The sequence below is a fragment of the Aphelocoma coerulescens genome, chromosome 8 (genome assembly GCF_041296385.1).
Source record: "Aphelocoma coerulescens isolate FSJ_1873_10779 chromosome 8, UR_Acoe_1.0, whole genome shotgun sequence".
Classification (NCBI taxonomy): Eukaryota; Metazoa; Chordata; class Aves; order Passeriformes; family Corvidae; genus Aphelocoma; species Aphelocoma coerulescens.
This window is the reverse complement of record NC_091022.1, coordinates 7,315-32,596: the sequence shown is the minus strand read 5'-3', so window position 1 is coordinate 32,596 and position 25,282 is coordinate 7,315. Positions and strand designations below refer to the sequence as shown.

At 46.1% G+C, this 25,282-nt stretch overlaps 2 long non-coding RNA genes across 8 annotated transcripts; both read left to right on the top strand.

Annotated features, from left to right (window-relative positions):
- Window positions 1–3,478: 3,478 nt before the first annotated feature.
- Window positions 3,479–6,316, top strand: LOC138113825 (uncharacterized). 7 transcript variants are annotated; one of them, XR_011152346.1, is made up of 8 exons: window positions 3,479–3,533; window positions 3,612–3,653; window positions 3,748–3,822; window positions 3,997–4,076; window positions 4,158–4,260; window positions 4,497–4,590; window positions 4,675–4,715; window positions 4,820–5,734. It is a non-coding gene; the product is annotated as an uncharacterized lncRNA (long non-coding RNA). The 7 variants fall into 7 exon arrangements; XR_011152350.1 differs by having other exon boundaries at window positions 4,799–5,734; XR_011152349.1 differs by lacking the exon at window positions 4,497–4,590 and adding an exon at window positions 5,977–6,316 and having other exon boundaries at window positions 3,486–3,533; window positions 4,820–5,356.
- A 1,667-nt stretch (window positions 6,317–7,983) lies between these two features.
- Window positions 7,984–24,036, top strand: LOC138114142 (uncharacterized). Its single transcript, XR_011152500.1, has 5 exons — window positions 7,984–8,164; window positions 21,566–21,639; window positions 22,231–22,440; window positions 22,874–23,035; window positions 23,658–24,036. It is a non-coding gene; the product is annotated as an uncharacterized lncRNA (long non-coding RNA).
- Window positions 24,037–25,282: the final 1,246 nt, after the last annotated feature.

Sequence of the window (25,282 nt, the reverse complement as noted above, 5' to 3'; positions counted from 1 at the left end):
AGCCCACATAATGGGAAAGCCTCACATTTGATTGCAATGCTGAGGTGCGCAGGGCAGAGCAATCGCAGTGCATGTTGCGTCACTTGTCTATTGTGCATGCCGTGTCTTTTGGGCATCTTGTGTCACAGGTCTTTTGCCTTAGCCCTTTGATGTGCTTGCAGTCATGCTTTTCGCCGAGAGTTCTCTCTCCTCATTGCATCCCCTCTTTTGTCGTCTCCTGTGTCACGGGTGCCTGAGTGGGTTTGGCCCAGAGCTGCTCTGCCCTGCTGCATACTCTGGCATATAGGTGTAATAGAACAAGGCCCAAGGCCTTTAAATCTGTAATGTATGGTGTAGTCTGGCCTCTAGATGATATTCCTAGATTGTCCCAAGATGGCTGGAGCTGTGAAGTTCTCATGCAGCCCTTTGACTTTTGTCATCACTTTCTTGCAGGTGCAGACAGATTAAATCCGTGGCAGAGCGCCCCATACCAGGTGAGGGGGTTTCCTGCCGGAAGGTCAGTCACCGTTTGTTTGCGGGGCAAGTGTAATTGGTGGCTGTGTTACAGCATCGTTCTTTGTCTTTGTTTTTAGGAGGTAAAGCCAGATCTCAGCAGTCAAAGTCGAGTTAGTGAGGTAAGTGGTGACCGGTGTACTGAACTGGTTGTTATTGTTTCGAAGCCAAGTTCTGTCACTCTAAGCTTTAAGCATCCATTGTCATTTGCGTGCTTTAGGCAGTCCCCATGTATTATGGTGAAACTCCTTGCCAACTGGCTGATGGACCTGGCTCGCCGCTGTCGTTAGCCCACCGGAAGTATTACAGGACTCTGTGACGAAGCCTTTACCTTTTCCATTTGAACGTGCCGTCCAGGTTGCCTTCGGCAACGGCCGGGTAGTTGCAGTGAGTTGCGGAGGGAGGGAGGAGCGAGGGCCCACTCAAGTTTCGGCAATGCCGCATCACCTCGTCTCCTCTTAACCCAGGTATACTCTGTGACGATGACGATGGCGTTGGCCTCAGAGCGTGGCCAAAGCATGCGGCCTGAGGAGGCCAGCCTTTTTAGGAGACGGTGAGTGGCAGAATTGACAGGTTTTGGCTGAGGTGCCACTAAGTTCATGCACTGATGTTTGTCTGGTTTTCTTTATTGTAGCTGACTAAGAGCGAACGAGCCCGGTGAAGGCACGAGCTTCCCGCATGGTGATGCAGCCTTCTTTTGCACCCGAGGCAGATTGACATCCCCAGACATCCAAGAGATAAGTTGAGACCTGTGACCCACAGTAGGGGTGAAAGCGGGGTGTTGAGTTGGGCCTCACCAGGAGGTATTTTTGAGTCAGATTTGGAGGTGGGGATACCCAAGAAGGGGCCCCTTAGGCCCCATAAAGCTTAAGTCTTGCTTTTGATCACAGTGCCGAGGTGCGCAGGGCAGAGCAGGCCTGGTACATGTCACCTGTCTATTGTGCGTTCTGTCTTTTGTGCATCTCATGTCACAGGTCTTTTGCCTTAGCCCTTTGAGATGCTTATCGCAAACGCTGGGCATTGTTCTTAGCGTCTCTGTTCTTGGTGTTCCTCAGTGTGGTGCCGATACCATTGATCCTTTGACTCGTGAGCTTGTTGGTGCATCAGGATCGCGTCTCTCTTCAGCGATGTTGAGTCGGGTGTCTTTTCAGGTCTTGTTCTGAGCTGCATTGTCAGCTGTGCACTGCAATGATCCATTATAGAGGATGAAGGCTTGTAAGAATGTGAAGCTAGCTAGAGGATTCCACCCGTCCAATTCTCGGGCATCCATCTTTGCGGTTCTTGGAATAAGCCCTTCTGTTATCATCCTCCTCTGCCAGGGTTCTTGTAGCCTTGTTGGCTCACCATCGGTCTCGCCGTGGTCATCTCATTCCTTATTTGCTCGGTCCTTGTGATCATCTAGCCTAGAGTTTTCTCTCCTTGTTGTGTCCCCTTGTTTGTCATCTTCTGTGTCACGGGTGCCTGAGTGGGTTTGGCCCAGAGCTGCTCTGCCCTGCAGCATACTGTGGAGTATGGGTGTAATAGGACAAGGCCTGGGGATGTGGAATTTGTGGTGTAGGTTGTAGCTTGGTCTCAGGATGGTATTCCTAGACTCATACAGGATGGCTGGAGCTGTGAAGTTCTCATGCAGCTCTTTGACTTTTGTCATCACTTTCTTGCAGATGCAGACGGATTAAATCTGCGGCAGAGCGCCCCATACCGTGTGAGGGGGTTCCCACATGAAGGTCGGTCACCGTTTGTCTTTGCAGGGCAAACATAAATGGTGGCTGTGTTATAGGCTTGTTCTTTGTCTTTGTTCTTAGGAGGTAAAGCCAGATCTCAGCAGTCAAGGTCAAGTGAATGAGGTAAGAAGTCACTGGTGGAAAGAACCACTTGTTATTTCTTGGGTGCCAAGTTCTGGTACAGCTCTAAGCATCCATTGTCATTTGTGTGTTTTCAGGTAGTCCCCTTGTATTACACCAAACTCCTCGCTGACTGGCTGACAGACTTGTCTTGCCGCCCTACTGAGTCCTCCGCAAGTATCACGGGACTCTGCGATGAAGCCTTTACCTTTTCCATGCGAAGGTACCATCCCGGTAGCCTTTGGCGACGGCCGAGGAGTTGCGGCAAGTCGGGGTGGGGGGGGGGGGGGCGAGGGTCCGCTCAAGTTTCCGCAGTCCCGCATCACCTCCTCTCCTCTTAACTCAGGTGTACCCTGCGATGACGGTATCGGCCTCGGGGCGCGGCCAAAGCGTGGGGCCCAAGGACCCCGGCCTTCTTAGGAGACGGTGAGTAGTGGAACTGTTGGGGGCTTGGCCAATGTGCCACGAAGTTCGTGTACTGATGTTTGGTTTTCTTTATTGTAGCCGTCTAAAAGACAAAAGCCCGGCGATGGTAGGAACTTCCAGGATGGTGAGGCGGTCTTCTTTTGCGTCCCAGGTGCATTCACATCTCAGGACGTCTGAGAGATAAGTCAAGGGGATGAAAGCGGAGTATCGAGTCGGGCCTCGCCGGGAGGGATTTTTGCGTCAGCTTTGGAGATGGGGAAACCCAAGAAGGGACGCCTTAGCCCGCATAAAGTGAAAGTCTCACATTTGATGACAATGCTGAGGTGCGCAGGGCAGAGCAATCCGAGTGCATGTTGTGTCACTTGTCTGTAGTGCATGCCATGTGTTTTGGGCGTCTTGTGTCACAGGTCTTTTGCCTTAGCCCTTTGATGTGCTTGCAGTCATGCTTTCCACCCTGAGTTCTCTCTCCTTGTTGTATCCTCTCGTTTGTCATCTCCTCTGTCATGGGTGCCTGCATGGGTTTGGCCCAGAGCTGCTCTGCCCTGCTGCATACCCTGGCATATAGGTGTAATAGAACAAGGCTTGGGGACTTGAAATTTGTAATGTAGGGTGCAGTTTGTCCTGTAGTTGATATTTCTAGATTGTCACAAGATGGCTGGAGCTGTGAAGTTCTCATGCAGCCCTTTGACTTTTGTCATCACTTTCTTGCAGATGCAGACGGATTAAATCCGTGGCAGAGCGCCCCATGCCGGGTGAGGGGGTTCCCACCTGAAGGTCGGTCACTGTTTGTCTTTGCAGGGCGAACATAAATGGTGGCTGTGTTACAGGATTGTTCTTTGTCTTTGTTCTTAGGAGGTAAAGCCAGATCTCAGCAGTCAAGGTCAAGTGAATGAGGTAAGAAGTCATTGGTGGAAAGAACCACATGTTATTCCTTGGGTGCCAAGTTCTGATACAGCTCTAAGCATCCATTGTCATTTGTGTGTTTCAGGCCGTCCCACCGTCTTATGCCGTACTCCTCACCGACCGGCCGACGGACCTGTCTCGCTGCCCTCGTTAGTACTCTGTGAGTATCATGGGACTCTGTGACGAAGCCTTTACCTTTTCCATGTGAGGGTACCCTCCAGGTTGCCTTTGGCAATGGCCGAGAAGTTGCAATACGTTGGGGAGGGAGGGAGGGGGAGTGCGGGTCTGCTCAAGTTTTAGCAATGCTACATCACCTCGTCTCCACTCAACTCAGCTATACCCTACAACGATGGTGTTGGCCTTGGAGCGCGGCCAGAGCGTGCGGCCTGAGGACTCCAGCCTTTTTAGGAGACGGTGAGTGGCAGAATTGATGGGTTTTGGCTGAGGTGCCACTAAGCTCATGCACTGATGTTTGTTTGGTTTTGTTTATTGTAGCTGACTAAGAGATAACCAGCCTGGTGAAGGCACCAGCTGCCTGCATGGTGAGGCGGCCGCCTTTTGCACCCGAGGCAGATTGACATCCCCAGATATCCAAGAGGTAAGTCGAGACCTGTGACCCACAGTAGGGGTGAAAGCAGGGTGTCGAGTTGGCACTCACCGGAGATATTTTTGAGTCAGATTTGGAGGTGGGGATACCCAAGAAGGGACCCCTTAGGACCCAGAAAGCTTAAGTCTTGCTTTTGATCACAGTGCCGAGGTGCGCAGGGCAGAGCAGTCCCGGTACGTCATGTGTCTATTGTGCGTTCTTTGTCTTTTGTGCATCTCATGTCACAGGTCTTTTGCCTTAGTCCTTTGAGGTGCCAAGCATGTACCTTTTCACTTTGCGGGTATTGTCCAGGCCCCCTCCAGAGTCGGATGAAGATTTGAGGTGCGCCAGGGCAGCAGTGTAGAGGAGCCCTGGGGATTAATCTTCTGGAGGGTGATAGTCACGTTTTCTGTTTTGTCGTCTTAGGTACCATGAGCCAGTGTGGAGCCGAAGTTTGGAAACGGCCAGTAAGCGATTAGCCTTTGCAGTTACGAGGGAGGGGGGCGTTGCACAAGGGGTCATTTTTGGGACGTCTCATCGCAGTCTGAAGTTTCTTTCTGAATTTTTGCAGCCTCCAAAGCAGACTACAGGGACTGTACTGATGTCCACAGCGCCCACGTGTTCTTTTCTGTCGAGGATGGATTTTTTCCTCTCGTCTCTGAAAGCTAAGTGTTGGGACTCGTGGTTGGGAGAAGGGAAAAACCTTTGGAATCACAGGAGGCAATCTGAAGTTAGCTTAGAGGAGAGGGCTGTAGTGGGATGGGCCCCTTGGAAGTAAAGGGAGAGGGTTTCTCCTTAGCATCACCTGACCCTTTGCCGGGCAGAGCAGTTCCATACCCATGTTTTTGCAAGCTTTGTGCTTTGAGTCTTGATGTCATTGCAGATCTTTTTGCCTGAGGAGCCTGCCTTTGGGTCCGGAGCGGTTGCCCAGCAGTCATCACCTCTTTCTCTAGGCCTACTGAACTTCTTGAGCATCCTCTTAACAGCTTTGGCACTAACTTCTCGTAAGGAGTTGTTTCACTGTCACGTGCTATTGCCATAGAGCCGTCTTTCCTTTGGCATCATCACTTTCTGGCTCATCTTGCAGCAGGAATCTTGGGTCCATCAGGTGAAACTGCTGGGCAGTTTTAACTTCTCTCTGTGTTATGTAGTTTGTGTCCATCCTCTTCTGTGTCCTAGGGCTTTGTTATGTCTTGATGCTTTATCGGCATTGTTCTGGGCCGTGTTGGCAGCGGGGGGGGGGGGTCTCTCCTTGTGTACTTTCCCAGATTGGGCTTATTCCAGCATCTTTACATTTTTACTTTTTGAGACCAGAGGAAGTGCAGGAGATGTTCTCATCCATCTTCCTTCTCACTTTTGGTAGTGCCTTCTGTTCACATCCTATTCCCTTAGACTTCTATATGGAGCATATTAGACCCTCCTCACGTGACCGCGGTAGTTCTGTAGGTTTTGTTGCCTTAAAGCATATCGGGCTCAAGAATTAATCTTCCAGAGAGTTATCTCAAGCCGTCGTGTCGTCTTTGCTTATAGTCGGCGCACCACCTTGTCCATGTGCTCTTTGCAGTTGGAGCTGCCCTGCCCTGGCAGGGTAATGGTTAAGAAGAACAGTTATAAAACTTAAAGGTTCATATCTTTTCTATGGGGTTTTGGGTAGAAAATTTATGGGCCTAGCGTGGAGATAACTCCTAGCCTTCGGCCCCTCACTGACCGCCTCATGTTGTCTCTCAGGTCCCTGAGGTGGCTTTGGATCTCTGTGGTCACTGATGCTACCAATTTTCCCAGAATCTACCGTTTGATGTCGAGGAGCAGCAGCTGGAAGATGTGCTGAAGCATCTTCATCCGTAGAGTTTTTTGAGTAAGGGCTGCAGAACAAAGGAAGCAGGAAGCTGAAGAATGTGTGACTGTGTGTGTCTGTGAGAGTTGTCTGTCTTTCTACTTCTGTCTGCCTGTGAGAGCATGTGTGTTGATGGGTTCTAATGTTGTATGTGAGATTTTTGCCTTTCAGGTTTTTCAACACATTTTTAAATTTTGAATTAAAAAAACCCCAGCCAGGTTTGTTCCCCCCCCCCCCCCCAGGTTTTTTTTCCTTTGGTCCTGGCCGGTCTGCGAGGCGACGTTCATCGCCAAGGTTTGGGTGCGGACCGTGCCGGCGATGGGGTTTTGTGAGGGAGGATGATTTGGAGGCTCCTGGGAACCACATTCCCATAGAGCGCCGAGGGTTAGTGGAGCGGTCAAGATGAGAGCAAGGGTGGGTTTGTGTGTAAGCTAAAGGAGGTGTGGGTGGTGGATGACTGTTATGTTCTCTACATGTTGCTGTTTTGGGTTTCTTATAACAATAAAAGAAAATGTAATAAACTTTCCAGAAACAGTAGCATTGTTTTATTGCATTGATATGTATTTGGCTTGCATTGCCCTGTATTGTTCTGTATTGGTGTTTGCCACTGAATTTCATGTATTGCTCTGTGTGTAAATTGGACTTTTGCCAGCATGTATATGGATTGTATTCGTACTTGTGTTTGTATATGTTATTTCCACATTTTGCTGAAGTGTAAATAAAAAAATTCAATGAAGAAAGAAGTTCCAAAGAACTCGCTCAGAACAGGGAAAGAAGAGAAAGCGCACAGACTTTCAATGCAGTACTCTAAAACCGGTGAGAGATTTAGTCTCTGTCGGAGCAAAAGCTCCTCTGGACTCAGGCCCAGAGGGAAGCCAAAGCACGGGGATTGAATTTAAACCTTTGGACAGGCTGAGATACATGAAGCCACACCAAAGTGAAATAGAAACATAGATTTTTAACTTCAGTAGAAATATATGCTAAGTGCCTTAAACATTAAAAAGCTGTAGCAGAGACCTTAAACACAGTTCTTGCTGCAGCAGTGTTACCTTTTCACAGAATTCTTTACTTTAGACAAAATATAGATAGAATTACACTGTTCATATTTTTTAGATAGACTGTTCACATAAACAATAAGAGCCGATAGAAACTGCATACGCAAATCTGTGTAATACCTATGTAGTACTTGTGTAAGGCTTACGACTGTTAAAATCAGGCCAGGATAGGTTAAGAAAAACTAGAATCGTGTATTAATCTTATTGGTCAGTTAACAAATATAATCCACACTTCCGTAAGAAAAAATATAGAGTGTATAGTACATTGTATAGAGTGCATCAAGTATAGTGTGTATAGTATATAAAGCATATAGAGTATATGGAGCATATAGAACATATAGAAGAGGCTGGTTTTGCCTGCTGTTGCTGCTTGGCTTTATCATGTAACCCCCTCTGAACTCTGCCTTCAAGAAAACTATGAGACTATGAAATAAAGAACTTAGCAGAACAGCAGCCTCCTCTGCTCCGTTACCCCGGTCCGAGAAGGAAGGGTACCCCGTCAAAAGCTCAACAAGTCTCGTATATCAAATCTCAAAAGTCACATGCATACTTATGGAACACTTTCTAGTTTAAAAAAATATTTCAAAAACCAACCCTGACAGTTTACCTGCACCTGGCATCAACTATCTATTATCTATGGAAAGGAAAGCCCAGTGCCTCAGCGTGTCAGGTGCAGACAATGAGCCGTCCAGGGAAGGAGCAGCAAATCCTTTCTGCACCTGCCCTCACACTTGGACCGGCAACAACCCCAGGTGTGAGCCGTGAGAATGATGAGGGGGCGGAGCAGCCCCAGGTGTGAGCTGTGACGGTGAGGAGAGGGCGGCTCCTGCCGGGGCCTGTTTTAGGAGGGGTTACCTCAGCTCACTTTTGCAGGGCTATGTTGGAGGAGAGGGGCTTACGGTGAGGTCCTGGGGGGGTCTCTCACGAAAGGACGGTGAGAGCATCTCACAGGGTCTGGGGGAGCACTCGGATGCAGTTAGATGCGGAGCATTGCCAAAGGAGGCGCCAGGCAGCTGCAGCTAAGCAGGTGAGCCGGTGCGTGGGTTTGCGGGGGGGGGTCTTTCTATTTTTCCCTTCTGATTTCATCTTGCCAGTCCCTCCCCCCGTGCCCTCAGAAAAAATGGGGATTACGAGAACAAAAGGAGTTTAAATGGAGGGAAGAAACTCCTCCTTCATTATTGTCTGTGTTTGAACGAGGGGATCCCCCTTCCATTTAAAATGGAAAGGGAAAGCACAGATGTTACCATTTTATGGGTTTGAATTGAGGGTAACCCCTCCATTTTCATCAACCTAAGTTCTAAATTGAGGGGGAAGCCCTGCTGCCCCTGCTTTTTGAGGGTTTTAATGAAGGTAACAATCGCCCTTTCCCCATCATTTGAGAGTTGAGGAAAACTCCTCTCTTTCTGATATCTTAGACCATTAAATAGAAAGGGAGAACACATTTATTTATTTACCATTGTATTGGTTTGAATTGAGGTGAACACCCCCCGTTGCCTCAGTTTCAGGGGTTAAATTGAAAGAAACTCCGGCTTTTTCCAGCATTTGAAAGGTTTGAATCGGAGCGTGCCACCGCATTTGAGGTCGCTTCCGGCCATGCCCCGGCACCGAATGTCTCGCGCGGGAGCACTCCCGGCCCCTGGGGAATTTCTGAGGAGGAGTGGGAATTTGGGGGCTGGGCCGCCGACAGGGACCGACGGAGCCGCGGCGGTCCGAGCCGCGCGGAGCCGAGGTGAGCGCCGCCGGGCCGGCAGGCGGGAGATGCGGCACGGAGCCGCGCCGCCCCCGGTCGTCCCGCCCGCTCCGTGCCGTCCGTGCGCGGGGCTCGGGCGCCGCCGGGTCCCCTTCGGTCAGGCGCCGGTGCCGGTGCCGTTCGGCAGGCGCCGGGGGCGGGCGGGGGTCTCCCGGCGCGGGGCCGCCCCCGCCTGCCGGAGGAGCCGCTTCCGTGCCGCGAGCCGCGCTCCTCCCGGTTCCGGGAGCGCGGGGCCGTCCTCGGGCGGCGAGTGCCGCCGGTTCCGTGGGTCGCGTGGCTTTTCCGGTCCCCTCGCACCGTGGAACAGCGCCAGCCCGGAGCGAGTCCCAGCAAGGGGCGCTGTAGCACGCTTGCGGCTTGTCCGCTTCATAGTTTGCTTGCAAAAGGCCACCGAAAGGAACAATGGAAAAAAACCCAACCCCGATCTCCCAGGCTTTTTATCCAGGAGCTTAATTGGTATTGCTCTTTAACTGAGCCACGGCTTTAAATAATGAATGATTTAGCAGCCTCTGAGATAATCCTTGTCCCCTCTGTGATTGACGGAGGCAGACAAGGAGGTTTAATCAAATTAGAGAATTTATTAATTACAGCAAGCAAGGCATAAGCAAAATCAGCGCTGGGCGACAGGGGAGTCCCCGCTCCACCGACTGCCGCAGGGGTTTGCAAATTTCAGTCCTTCTTTTATGCAGGATCATTTCCTATTAACTTATCTTTAAGGGAGTACTCTATGCATGTGTGAGCTTGTTGCTAGGGGGTCGTTTTCTGCCTTCTGGTGGTCGATGGCTGAAGGCAAGTAGTCTTCTTCAAGTGCCCTCTGGGTGATCCTCTCCATATTTGGTCAGTTAGTATCCCCCGCTTTTCTTCCTGGAGCTTAAACAATAGTACACTTACAGCACTTACAACCTTTACATATGGATTTGTTAAGACATTTCCTGTTATGTACGTTGTGGCCTGTGTCAGCTGTTTTCAATGAACAAAATACCCTTATTTATTACAATCCCCCCTTTTTCTCTTGTTCATTTTTGTTCATTGAATCTTTTTAGCTCTTGTTTAGCTAATTCTAACATTTCTTCTTCATGATTTTCTGGTATCTTCTGGTATTTAGCCCTAAGGAGCATTAAATGTGCTACTTCTAAGCGCCCTTTTACTATGGAGATCAGCTTATTGAATATACACGGCCCAAATGTGAGTCCTAGGACTAACAGAATTAGAGGCCCTGCAATGGTAGATAACAAAGTGGTTAACCAGGGTGAATGATTAAACCAGGATTCATACCAGCTCTGTTGTGCCTCTCTTTCTCTTTTCCATTGTTCTAGCCGTTTTCTTAGTTCAGTCATGGTGTCTATCACTACCCCAGTGTGGTCTGCATAAACACAGCATTCTTCTTTGAGTGCTACACACAGTCCTCCCTGCTGAAGGAATAATAAGTCTAATCCCCTCCTATTTTGTAGGACTACTTCTGATAGAGATCTTACTGATTTTACTAGGCCATCAATTGCTTGTTCTATTCGGCTTAGATCTTCATCTACTGAGACCCTTAGTGCTCTTAATTCTTTTTGCTGGGTGACTAAGGATGCTACTCCAGTTCCTGCCCCAACTCCTCCTATAGTGAGAAGGGTTGCTATGGTTAATGCAGTAAAAGGTTCTCTTTTTACTAGGTGATGATCTGCTGTGGTGTGTTGTTGGTACATGTATTCACTAGGATGATACATGATTCGGGGTATGATGGACACTTGAATACAATAATCGTGGGTGTAATTAAATAGTTGAATTCGATGTAGTTTAAGTTCTAGCGGGGGTCTTTGAGTTATCATGCTCTTTTTCCATAATTCTTCTCTATATTTCATTAAGGTAATAATGTAATGATTCATGTTTTGGTCTCTTAAATTTGGGTGATCTTGAGGTTCCCCCATATTATAAGGCATTCCATACAGCATCTCAAAAGGGGAGATTCCCATGTCAGATCTTGGTTGAGTCCGTATGTTTAACAAAGCTAATGGTAGACATTTCACCCACGACAACTTGGTTTCAAGCATAAGCTTTGTCAATTGCTTCTTTATTTCCCCATTCATTCTTTCTACTCGTCCTGAACTTTGGGGATGCCAGGGGGTATGATATTCCCACTTTATTCCCATAATTCCCATTACTTCTTTGATGATTTTAGATACAAAGTGGGGTCCTCGGTCGGAGTCAATAGTCTCAATTATTCCATATCTAGGGATAATATTTTCTAATAGAACTTTGACCACTGTCTGTGCTGTTGCCCTTGCTGTGGGAAATGCTTCGACAAAATGCGTTAGATGGTCTACTATAACTAATAAGTATTTACTTCTTCCTACTTTGGGCAATTCGGTGAAATCTAGTTGTATGTTAGCAAAGGGCCTGTGTGCTAGTGGTCTCCCTCCCAATGGGTGTTCTCTTAAATAAGCCTTATTCACTTTAAGGCAAGTTATGCAGCCTTTAACAATTTGTTTTGCCAAATTATATATTCCAATACACATATACTTGGTGGCAAACTGGTCTGCTAGTGCTTGTGTTCCCCAATGAGTTTGGCTATGTAACCTTGGTAAAATTTCTACTGCTATTGATTTAGGTAGTACTACTCTTCCATCTGGGAGTTTCCATTCTCCTTCTGAATTTTCTTTTAGCCCCATTTGTGATAGTTTCTCTTTTTCTTGTTCTGTAAAACTATACATTCTAGTTTTATTGAGGAATTTCTCCTTTGGTTGTTCCTTATCCTGAACTTGTTGTATAACCAAAAGTGCTGCCCTTTTTGCTTCTTGGTCTGGCCCATTATTACCTCTACTCCTAAAATCTAATCCTTTCTGGTGTCCTTTAAGATGTACTACAGCAATTCTTCTAGGCTCCCGTAAGGCCTGGAGTAGCTGTCTTATTAGCTCCTGATGGACTAAGTCTTTCCCTTGAGAGTTTATTAACCCTCGTTCTTCCCATATTTTTCCAAATGTATGTACCACTCCATATGCATATTTGGAGTCTGTATATATTGTCCCTGTTTTATTTTTCAGCCATCTCAGAGCTCGTAAGACTGCATACAATTCACAAGCTTGAGCTGACCAGGATCTACTTAGAGGTCCTGACTCTAAGACTTCTGACCCTTCCTCTTTAATGATTGCATAGCCAGATACTCTCTTTCCCTCGATTACCCGAGATGATCCGTCTACAAACAGCCTCTCCCCTTCTTCTAATTCTTCTTCTTCTAAGTCCGGTCGGATTTTGGTTTGTTCTTCTATGGTTAACATGCAATCATGGGCTAATTTTTTCTCATTTGGTTCTCCGTATAAGAACTGGGCCGGATTTTGTAGTGTAGTGACCTCTAGTGTTAGCTTTGGGGAATCTAATAAGATCCCTTCATACTTTAAAAGTCTCGAATCTGTTATCCATTTTTCAGCTTTTTGTTGCAATATTCCCCTAATATTATGTGGAGATAGTACCTTGAGTTCCCCATTAAAAGTTATTTTACGTGCTTCTTCTACCAAGAGAGCACAGGCTACCACTGCCTGTAGGCATGTAGGCCATCCCTTGCTTACTGGGTCTAATAGCTTTGACAAGTATCCCACCGGTTTCCTTCTCCCAGCCCAATATTGAGTTAATACTCCATATGCTGTCCCATTTTCAATGTTTACAAATAGATAAAATGGTCTTTTAAAATCAGGTAAACTTAGTACTGGAGCGTTAATTAAATCCTGTTGCAGTTGTTCTAAGCTCTGCTCATCCTTTCTGCTCCATTTCAATAACCCGTCATGACTGAGCTTGTTATACAGAAATTTAACCTTGGTACTATAATTATCAATCCATTGTCTACAGTAGCCTACTAATCCTAGCAATTGCCTTACTTGTCTCTTGCTCCTTGGTGGCGGGAGTGAGAGGATTCCTTTCACTCTTTCAGGGTCTATTTTTTTCTCTCCTTTACTCAAATAATGGCCTAAATATTTTACTTCTTCTTCTACAAACTGTAATTTTGCCTTTGATACTTTTAGTCCCTTCAAGCTTAAAAAGTTTAACAGTTTAATGCTCTCCTCCTGAACTTCTTCTTCTTTTTTTCCTGCAATCAGGAGGTCATCCACATACTGAATCAAAGTAATGTTTTCTCTTGTTTGATATTCTTGGAGGATTTGTTCTAATGCTTGTCCAAATAAATTTGGTGATTCTGTGAACCCTTGTGGCAGCACGGTCCATCGCAACTGTTGTCGCCTATGAGTATCTGGGTCCTCCCATTCAAAGGCAAAATAATCTCTACTATTTTCGTCTAAGGGGCAGGCCCAAAATGCATCTTTTAGATCAATTACACTACACCAGTGATTTTCTGGCCCTAGTCTACTTAATAGGGTGTATGGGTTAGCAACCACCGGGAACCAGGCCACTGTCCTCTTATTAATTTCTCTTAAATCATGCACCGATCGATAGGATCCATCTGGTTTCTTTACTGGTAAAATGGGTGTATTAAAAGGGGACATACAGGCTTCTAGGAGTCCCTTGCTTATTAGTCTGTGTATTTCAGGCTTTAGTCCTCGTTTCCCTTCTGGGGATATGGGATACTGCTTGATCCTTATTGGAATTTCTGGATCTTTTATGGTTACGGAGAAGGGCGGAATGTTCAGTTGGCCCACACTGTCAGGCGTGTACCATACCTCAGGGTTAATTTCCTTTTCATCCTCTACTCTAAGGGGGCATAGTTTGATTCTCAATTCTTTATTAATTACCTCTAGGTTTATTCCCAATTCTACTATGAGATCTCTACCCATGAGGTTATACTCTGCTTCTGGTGCCAACAAAAGGCTTCCTATTCCTATTTTTGATTCGGTTTCTATCAGGACATCTTTAATAACAGGGACCTCAAAAGGTTCACCCTTGGCGCCCACTACAAGGGCGGTGTCTCGGGAGACTTTACATCCAGATGGTAAAACTTGGATAGTTGATCTTTCTGCTCCCGTATCTACCAGGAATTCAAATTCCTGGCACTGGGGACCGACTTTTATTTTTATCAAGGGCTCTGGATGTTTCTTGGTCCCCAGTAAGTAGAGCCCCTGACCCCTCTAATCTTCTTTGAACATCTTTTCATCTCTTATCCTCTTTCTACAATCCCTTCTGATGTGTCCCTTCTCCCCACAATAAAAACATACGACTGCTTCCCTCCTTTCCACTCTCTGATTTCCCTCTGTGTTCCTAGGGGCCTTTCTGGGTATTTGCCCCATTCGGCGGGGAGAGTCTTGTTTTCTGCTTTCCCTTACTGCTGCCACCATCATTCTGACTTGTCTCTTGTGATTCTCTTCATCCCTCCTGACATATACTTTCTGCGCTTCCCTCAACAATTCATCTAATCCTCTCTCCTGCCAATTTTCTAGTTTTTCTAGCTTCCTCCTGATGTCATCCCATGATTTGGCTACAAATTGAGTTTTCAGAAGTGCCTGACCCAACTGTGTGTCTGGGTCCAGGCCTGAATACAGCTGTAGATTCTTTCTTACCCTTTCTAGCCAATCTGTTGGAGTTTCCTCCTTTCTCTGCCTCTCATTAAAGGCCTTATTTATGTTTTGTCCTCTCGGTACTGCCTCTCGGACCCCTTGTATAACTATTGTCCTTAAGTCCTGCATATGAGTTCTGTGTGCTGGATCCTGATGATCCCAATTAGGGTTTTGTAAAGGCCATTTGATATCTGCCTGTGGGCCTTGGGCATGTTGGGCATCCCAAATTTGCATTCCCGCTCGCCTAATCATGTTCTTTTCTTCTGCAGTAAAAAGAATATTTAGAATTGACTGCAACTCATCCCAGGTCTATATATTAGGGCCTAAAAATTGATCTAGCTTCTCTGCAACTCCCAGGGGGTCTTCTAATAGGTTCCCCATTTCCTTCTTAAAGTCCCGTACATCTCCAGAGCTAAGGGGAACTGAAATAAAGCCAATTCCTGGTTGGGGTCCCCCCATAGGCACTTCTCTTAATGGATAGAGGTTATGACGTCTAGCTCTGCCCCTTGTCATTGGTCCCTCCCGTTCGGGTTCAGGATTCCCTTCCTCTTCCTCTAGGGGCTGCTCAGGGAGTGGGAGTGGGGGTGCTTGCGGGGCCTGCGGAGGTATATAGGGGGGTGGAATCAACGGGACTTCCTCTTTCTTTTTATCTTTTCTTCTTACCCCCGAGTTTTCAGATTTTTCCTTTAAAGTAAACAGGAGTACCCCGGGGGTCTCTATCCATATTTTTGCATATTCACTCTCTTCTCGACTAAAAGGAGTTTTGGAATTTACCCATAAATTCAAATCCTGTCTCACCCAGTCCTCGTAGGACCCAAATATAGGCCAAAATACATTTTGTGATATCTGCTTTCCTCCCCAGACCTCTATACAATAATAAATCATCTTGGCCTTATCTTTATTCTGTGTACTCGAATAATGCCTCCAATTATTCAATAAAAGCCCTAACGGACTATCCTCAGGTACTGGGGGAAACCTCATGGAACTAGAGGGCTTGCTTTTCCCCTGTCCCATCCTCTGGAGTGCCTTCAGGCGTTCTGTGTGTGGAATCACTCGCTTCCCCTGGTTCGTGGCCCACGCCCTCGCGGGCAATGGGAACCGCACTACTGAGGGTCCACACTCGCTTGGGGAGTCCGGCTGCCGGCCCCCCTCTCACACACCGCACTCGCCACACTCCAGGATACCCGACCCCGACCGAACGGATCCCTTTTCCGCAAATACTCACGCTTCCAGCGTCTTCGTCCGGACCTCTGTGCACAAAGTTTATGGGGCCGACCGGTTCCCTTTGTTTCATGCCTTGAGTTTAGGTTCGTCGGTGGGAGCGAGGTAAAGACTGAGGATACCGAGGCCACCAGAGGTGGGGCGCCTCCCCTATCTCTTGTCTCACCGTACCATTCCCATCCAAGTCACGGCACCAAATTGTGATTGACTGAGGCAGACAAGGAGGTTTAATCAAATTAGAGAAGTTATTAATTACAGCAAGCAAGGCATAAGCAAAATCAGCGCTGGGCGACAGGGGAGTCCCCGCTCCACCGACTGCCGCAGGGGTTTGCAAATTTCAGTCCTTCTTTTATGCAGGATCATTTCCTGGTAACTTATCTTCAAGGGAGTACTCTACGCATGTGTGAGCTTGTTGCTAGGGGGTCGTTTTCTGCCTTCTGGTGGTCGATAGCTGAAGGCAAGTAGTCTTCTTCAAGTGCCCTCTGGGTGACCCTTTCCATATTTGGTCAGTTAGTATCCCCCGCTTTTCTTCCTGGAGCTTAAACAATAGTACACTTACAGCACTTACAACCTTTACATATGGATTTGTTAAGACATTTCCTGTTATGTACGTTGTGGCCTGTGTCAGCTGTTTTCAATGAACAAAATACCCTTATTTATTACACCTCTATCTTGACAAGATTAAGGTGAATTTGGCTTCTTAGGTTGTGTAATTAGCATCTGCTGTCTGAACTAACATTTGCTGTCTCCAGCTAGTTAACTTGTGCTTACGTGAGTTAGTTATTGACTGCCCCTTCTTCAATCCCCCCCTTTTCTTTGGGTATTTGTAATTCTTTACAAATCTTGCATGTCTTTAAAGTAAGAACCCTTCTCTATCTTAGTTCTAAGTTTATGCTTGTGCCATGGAGCATAAGCATCTCGATTCCAGGTACATAATATCATACAACAGTAACTACTAATACAAACACTAAGTAACAATGCAATAACACAAATAGCTATTACAAACAATTGTTTAAGCAAGGTAAGTTGGGTAACCATGCTGTAAGTTTGTCTCATACCTCCTCAAACCTTCAAGAACTGTAATCTAAGGTGATCTGATGCAATGTTCGCTTTGGATAAATAATTTTAAGAGTTTTCTGGGTATGATTATGAGACCCTTTATCCTAGCCCACCCATCTGTGCTCATTTGTCCCTTGTCTTCTTGTATCCAATTTAAATCATCAGTGTCATATGGTGTTTTTTTTTTTTTCTACTTATAAGGATGCTAGAAGGAATTAGAGCTAGGGCTTGGATCTGAACCCCACTGGCCACTGCCTTTGCTGTTTTGTCTGCCATAGCATTTCCCAGTTCAGGGATAGTGTTACCCTGGGACTGTCCCTTACAATGCATTATAGCCACTTTTGAAGGTTTTACCACTGATTCCAGTAACTGTACAATTTCAGTAGCTTGCTTGATTTCTTCTGTGAGGTTAATAAACCCCTTTCTTTCCAGATAGCCCCGTGAGCGTGTACCACCCCAAAAGTATACCTCGAATAAGTCCAAATGTTGATAGGTTTTCCTTCGGCCAATGCCAAGGCTCGAGTTAGGGCTATTATTTCAGCCTTTTGAGCTGATGTCCCCACAGGTAATGGTTTTGCCTCAATGACAGCGTCTGTGGCTGTAACTGCATACCCAGCGAGCCGCTTACCATTCTTGACATAACCGCTCCTATCGGTGAACCAGTTTGCCGCATTTTCTAGCGGAGAGTCCTTTAGGTCCGGGCGGCCGGAGTAAACCGCCTCCACGGTTTCGATGCGGTCATGCCGTACAGGCTCCTCAGCAGCCTTGCCCCAGGTAAGCTGCTGGGTTTAAAATGTTAGTTACTTGGATACTCACATCCTCCGATTCTGCTAGGACAGCCTGGTATTTGAGAAAGCGAGATGGGGTTAACCAGTGATTTCCTTTCTGTGTGAGCACTGCTGACACCGTGTGAGAGACAAAAACAGTTATCTGCTGTCCCAGTGTGAACTCGCGAGCTTCTACGTTCAGGATCACGGCTGCCACTGCACGCAGTGCAGGCTCTCCGTGGCTGACCACGTCCAGCTGCTTGGAGAAATAAGCCACCGGCCTTTTGTAGGGTCCCAGCTTCTGTGCCAAAAGTTCCAGCGCCAGTCCTTGTCTCTCATATCAAAACAACAGAAAAGGTTTAGTGACATCTGGTATGCCCAGTAGAGTTACAAATACATTATTAGTCTCTGGTGTCCAGCATAGGTGAGTTCCCCTAGTCTCTTTTAGGAGTTGGTATAAAGGTTTCACAATGAGTCTATAGTTGCAGATCCGTAATCTACACCATCCTGTCATTCCCAGAAAACTTCTCAGTTCTTTGGTTCTTCAGTTGGCCAGGGCAATTTGACAAATTGCCTCCTTCCTGTTGTCTCTCAAGGCTCTCTCCCCTCCTGCCAGTTCATACCCCAGATATGTAACATTGTGGAGGACTAGCTGAGCCTTTTCAGGAGAGACTCTATATCCACTTAGTCTCAGAAAATTTAAAAGACTTACAGTCCAGTTCTTGCAGTCTTCACAGGTCCTTGTTGCTATTAATAGATCATCAATGTACTGCAAGAGCGTACCTTCCCTTTCCCAAGCGGCGGCGTCCAGGCTTCCAGTTCCTCGGCTAATTGATCTCCAAATATCACGGGTCTATTTTTGAATCCTTGTGGCAATACAGTCCACGTAAGCTGGCTTTTTCTCCCTGTTCTGGGGTTTTCCCATTCAAAGGCAAAAATCTCCTGACTGCTTTCAGCTAATGGCAGACAAAAGAAAACATCCTTTAAATCTAAAACTGAAAACCACACTCAGTCACTTGGTAATTTTGTGAGTAAAGTGTCCTCAGGTCCTGAACTAATCAATAACTTCCATTTGGCTTTTGTACTGGTAGAATTGGGGTATTGCAGGAAGGTCTACACTCTCTCAACAACTTCTGATCAATAAATTTACTATTATTGGTTCCATTCCTACTCATGCTTCATGCCTTAGTGGATATTGTTTAACTGACACTGGTTGTACCCCTTCCAGTAGTTCAATAATCACTGGGGGAGCCCGTTTTGATCTCCCTGGAATTTCAACATCTCTTACTAATGGGATCATCTGATTTGTTATTTTACTATCTATGGGTATTTCTCTTCTTTCAGTCTTGTTTGTTTTGTCTTTTTTTTTTGGTTTTGTTTTGTTTTTTTTCCTAGGCCTGAGTTGGGCAAAGAATGGGTTTTCCCTTTATCTAATCTTAGTGGTTTAACTTACACTTCAAAGTCCTAGTCAGGTATCTTCAGGAGGCTTCTTTGGTTGTAACTTCTTTATACAGTTTTTGTTATAATAATATTCTTACTCTGCTATATAATTCTATACATTATGAAGGATTAGTTTTTATGATACCAAACTAACACACAAAACATTTTCATACAAAATATTCTCATGCAAACATATCTTTACATCAGGGCTATGCTCTGTTTTCCAGGAGACAGATTATAGCAGTCTCGTCATTTAATCTTGACACAAACTACAAACTGTGGCTTTATTTTTGGTGGGATTAAAAATGAAATGAATTCTCTTTCAAACTTAGGGTTTGTTTTTTTTTTCTTTTTACCTCATGTAGCCTTTTTTTTTTTCGGTGAATAAATTGCCTTCATCCCATTCTGCACCTACAACTGAGATTGCAGAATATGCTATAAATAGGAGGGGCGAGGAAAAGTTAAAACATCCTCTTAAGACATATGGCATGAGATTGAACAGCACTTTAGTTTGAGAGCTGGTAGAAGGCTTTTCTGTATCCCTCCTGGTTTAGGAAGGGGGATTCAATCATTTCTCATGTAGCATTTGCTTGTGTTTTGTCACGATTCTTTAATTCACTAATTAGAAAATCCAAAAAATTTAGCCAGATTATAATAATTTTGAAGCCTTCTGAGGCAGAACCGGGAGGGTTAGTCCATATTTGTAGGATTTCAAATATGTATAAATTCTTATACCAACTCTCAGGATCATATTGGTTGAAACAAATTATACATCCATAAGACCTGAGCCACACCATTTTTCAGTAAAAAGACAAAACAAGTTAGACAAAAATTAAACTCAAGAATATGTAGAATGCTTTAACTACTATTTGATCTGTCACTTGCAATGAAACCACAAACAAATTACAAACATTAACCAACTGACAATGCAAGCAATTATGGTGACACTTTCAATTTCATTGGTGTTCACACAGCTCCATCTCATGTGTTGGTAGATTCCTATAAAAGAAAAGTGAAAATTTGGCCCACTAGACCGATTATTAAAAAAGAAGTAAAACTTTATAGGGCTAACACAAAGTGACAGCGAAGCAACGGTTATCACATTTAGGTGTGATTTTGCTGCTTGCAGTTTCCTTGCTCTCAAACTGCTTGCTTTATCTTTGATGTCGGGACATTTGACATTCCTAGAAAAGAGAAAAGAAACAAACTTCCCCCAAAAAAATATGTCTGAGTGAAACAAGAGTTTAATTGCATTAACTTATTCAAGTGGAGTTTTAGTTTTTATTCTATGAAGTGCTTGTCGCACCACTTTTGTTGTCTCCCACAGGTTTTCGGTGGGGTTTCTTCCAATTGATTCTTCAGCGGAGGGAGCGAGACTGCTTTTAAAAGTTTTGCAAGAGTTGCAGTCTGTGAATCAGGCATTTGAGTCGCCTTTTTTTTTTTTTAAAATAACCAATCACATTTTTAGTAATCAATCATCTTTTAGTAACCAATTGTTCCTTATCTCAATATTTTTTTTTTTTACCAAGTCCACCCCAGGAGTAGAGAGGTGACTAACAAATTAACCAAGGAAGGACAGCAAAACATTCTCCCCATAGGTTTCTTTACAGCCCCCGCAGATGAGGCTGCATGACAAATACCTGGGCCTGCACAGGGACAACACCATCCCCACAAGGCAGCAGCTGCAGAATTGACCGCAGGATTAGAATCTGCCAATTCTAGTTCTCCACAATAAACCACAGACCGGTGGCAGGGGAGGGTTCCCCACAAGATAGGAGCTCCGGATTCACCTCAGAACCGAAACCTGCCAATTTTGGCTTTTCACAACAAAACACAAAAGGCACAGGGGCACGGGTCCCCTCCAAACAGGAGCCTTTCAGCTCTGCACAAGCACCACATAACAGGAGCCTCGCAGCTCCGCACAAAACACCAAGCAGAAAAGGGAACTAAACACCCAAACCTATTAACCACAATGTCCACAATTCTTACAACCTCTGCCATCACCTTTGCCATTGCTTTTGCCTTTTCCTCATCTCTTCTTCCGTACGCTTGCTGTACTTTTCTAACCAGCTCCTCTCAAATTTCTCACTATTCTCTGCCACTCTCCCCTTTAACATTATCTGCACTTTCCTTTTCTGCCAAGTTCTTTATTCCTGCTCTTTCTAGTCTGATACCAAGCTCTCTCCTCTGGCAGCTTGGACACCACCCACTCCATCTAGTAGAAATACAATACCACTTTCTCTCACAATTAATACATGCTCACAAAGACAAGCTTTAGAACCGTTTTCTCACACTTAACACGGGATTTCAAAAGGGAAATCAGATGGAGCTATATCAGAAAGGCGTTGGGGGTCTGCATGTTTTCAATTCAATAGCTAAAATCTTTCTCCTCTAAAATCCACCCCCTTTGGACAGTAAGGTTGAATTCCAAACCGACAGTTTATGTGATTTATGCTCATTCGCTCTTTGCCAAACGCTTCGCTTTCCTCCGGTCGAGCCCGTCGCCGGGGTACGGAACCGCAGATAGAGCCTCTCACTCGCTTTGTACTTTGACAGCACGTCTCATCCACTCTCACTCACACAGCAGCAGAATAGCGACAGACAAAACAAAAATAGCAGTACAATAGCACACGCCAGTGGGGTCCAGCCCCTTAAAGGTACCTTTCCCAGTGGGGTCCAACCCCTTAAAAGTACTTTTTTTTCTTGCCCAGGACTAATTTTGGGAGACCCAGTCTTCTTCGGGACTTTCAACCCACCCTCAGGGACTCGAACCCTGGACCTGCAGGTATTTCTGTGTTTAAAAGGAATAGCAAATACCTTAATTTGGTGCAGATGGTCCTTGTCCGCCCCCGCCGCGAGCCAAAGGACAGCCGAGCTCCCCCTGAAAATTCAGGGTCGCGACCGGGAGGTCCGCTTACCCCTGGATCCGGCAGCCGGGCAGAGAGGGTCCCATCTCGGGGCACCAGATGAATCGCGCCGCAGCCGGGCCAGGAGATTGGCTTGAAATTGGGGGTCACGAATTGGTCTGGATTTGATGATTCTGCATGAGATGTCATGGAAATGAAACTCTTGGATATTTCTGAGACGTACCTGGGGACACTCCAGGCGGTTTCATGTCTCAGCCATACCCAGAGTGACACAGGCTTCTGAGCTGCACTGAAATAGCTGAATTGTAAATAAGTAAATTTACTTACCCAATTCCCTTTGGTCCCAGTGGAGACCTTCACAACAAGAGACAATTACTTGTAATTAGTTTCTTGGCTGTGCAGCTATAAAAACTCCCTGAGACTCCCTGAAACTTTGTCCTTGGAATTTAAGTCAGTCCTTCTGACTGGTGTATCCAAACTAAAACTGTTCCCAAACCCTGTTTTTGCAGACCCAGGAAACTCGGGAGATTCTGCACTTTCACTACACCACCTGGCCCGACTTTGGGGTCCCAGAGTCGCCGGCCTCGTTCCTGAATTTCCCGTTCAAGGTGCGGGAGTCGGGCTCGCCGAGCCCCGGGCACGGCCCGGTCGTGGTGCACTGCAGCGCTGGCATCGGGAGGTCGGGCACCTTCTGCCTGGTGGACACCTGTCTGCTGCTGGTAAGGGCCACCTGCAGGGCCACCTCTCCTGCACAGGCACCTTCAGGGGAGCTTTGGTGCAGCCTTAAAGGAGCTGGAGCAGGGGCTGGAGGGGTTCCCTGTGATTTCCTGTTGTTTTATTCTGCTGTTTTGGGAGTGTATTCCAAGGCAGGTCTCATTCCTAAGTGGCCATTTTGAGTTAGGGGAAGAAAAGTCTCCAGTTTTCAGAGTGATTCGCAAAGACAGGCTTTGCTTTCAGGGAAAGCAGCATTTTTGAGGCCCAGTGTTTTCCCCTGTGTGTTTTTGGAGACCCAGTAAAGAGCCGTTGATACCAATTGTATTGGAGTTCATTCGTTCTGTAATGTGGAGGGTGGTGTGAAGGCCTTACCACAAAGTGAGTCATTGTAGTGAACCTCATCAGAGCAGAAAACACGTTTCACGTTTTTATCTGCAGATGGACAAACGGAAAGACCCTTCTTCCGTGGACGTTAAGCAGGTTCTCCTGGAAATGAGGAAGTACAGGATGGGGCTCATCCAGACTGCAGATCAGCTCCGGTTCTCCTACTTAGCTGTTATTGAAGGGGCAAAATTCATCATGGGAGATGCTTCAGTGCAAGTAAGTGCTCCTGGCAGCTCCCAGGGAACTGCAGCAAGTGGGTGGAAGGAACAGGATGGAAAGAAGCTTCAAATGTGGTGCTTGCTTCAGCTTCAGTACATGTTTATGTTATGGGGCTTTTAGGTACAGTGCTTTACAATCTGTCACAACCTAAAGTGCTGTGTTTTATTTATTTCCAAAAGTACCTGTGATGTAGCAGGTGCCTCCTGTGCTTTCCAGCACAGTGACTGGGGTGGAGCTGCTGCATCAGCCTCCCCTGACATTTCAGACAGTACAAGTTTTCTAATATGCCTGAAGTTTAAGTGTCATGATTAAATTAATCAGGGTTTTTTATGGTAAGCAGAACTCTAGCAAAATAGATTTTATTTTGTGCTGCTTAGGTTTTTTAGAAGCAGATGGGAATTTCTTGCTTTTATGGCCAATACGTTTTGTGTAGTGGATGTAGCTTGGGCTTGGAGTCCTTGTGTTTTTCTTGCCTTTTTTTCAATTCTGCCAAGCCTCCAGATCTGTGTAATTCCCTTGCCAAACTATCCTCCTCCCCAACAGTGCAGCGCTTGTTCCCTTACACCTTTAGTTCATTGTGGAAAGCATTTATTTCAGTGAACAAATGTTGTTGTGGCAGGTGCAGCGAAAAGCAGAAGAATTCTCGGTAAGTTCATCTCGGAGACGTCAAGTGCCGGCCAAAACCTCGCCACATTCTGCCGTGACGCCACCGAGGGAGGAAAGAGCGTGAGGTGCAAAGCCCCGAGCAGAGCGGTAGGAAACGGAAGGACCGAAGAGTCGGGCTAGGTACGGATTTAAACCGGGCCAGGTATAGGAACTGCAGAGCAGGAAGAGTCATTTAGCTGGAATTAATTTGTTTCAGGAAGCGTCTCATCATATAGTCTGTAATTTAACAGTTCCCATGCCAGGAACTGTTAATCGTAGCGGAAGACAGCAAACGAAGCCTAGAGACTCGACCGGGATGCCCCAGGTCCCTGCCAGGCGCAGATTACAAAAAACCAAACCCTGAGGTTACAAAACCAGTAAAAGCTCATCATACAATACACAGGGAAAAAAAAAAAAGCCTACAAATACACCAAAAAAACAGCCTACAGAAAAATTTTGTTCTTTGTTTTGTTTGTTATTTGTCTGGTATTTTGGAACAAAATACCAGAATAACCTAGTTCAAAATCATAGAAACCCAAATTTCAAAATACCAGAAAAACAGTTTCAAACAACCACAATACCCAGTTCCAAAATATTAAAATAGCCTAGTTTCAAAATACCAGAACACCACGTTCAGAGGTAGCAAAGTAACCCAGTTTCAAATTGCCAGAACACGTTCAGAAATACCAAAGTAACCCAGTTACAAATTACCAAGTTCCAAAATACCAAAGTTACCCGGTTTCCAAATATCAGAATACCAGGTTCCAAAATACCAAACTAATTCCATTTCAAAACAACAGAATATCAAGTTCCAAAATATCAAAATGACCCCGTTTCCAAATATCAAATTGTAAAATACCGATTTTCAGATGTCTTGTACAGGCAGGATTCCCAAACCCACAAAAATGCAGTATTGTCAAAATGGGATCTGTGCTACCAAAATGGGTATTTTCTCCTCTGAAAAGCTTTCCCATAATGACCATCAATAGATGCATTTTTTTAAATTGTACAGCCAGATGTACAATAAGACTTTTCCTTCAAAAAGCCAACACTCGTAGTAGTTTTCTGCTTAGATCGTGTCCGCAAGCATCGGCATTTGGGCCGGAGAGCTGCGGGTGGGATCAAGGGATAGAGTAAACCCTCTCCCTGCAGATACACGAGGAAAGACCGAGTAGCAGGGAAAGGGAGTATTTATAAACAATATCAATATTTCACCGAAATTCAGGGCGGACCGGCAACGGGGGCGCTCGGGTTCGGTCCGGGCCTGCCGGGACGGGCCATAAACGACCCGGCCAAACCCTCGACCCCCTCGAGGAACACGTCAAACACTTCAAAGGAAACGGAAGTCAGTAACAATTATGGAAGAACCATTACCGGTAATCGCTTGCGATCGGCAGGGAATTTCCTCGGTAAGTACAAGCCTAGGACATAGGGAATTTTGGAGGCGGGATCCCAATTTTGGCCACGTGCACCCGGACGAGAAGGCCGGTCCTTTTCCACGGAAAGGAAAGCCCCACACCCCGGCGTTTCGGGGGCGGACGACGGCCCACGTAGGGGAGGGAACGACCGGCAGGACCTTTCTCCGCCTCATCCCCCCGC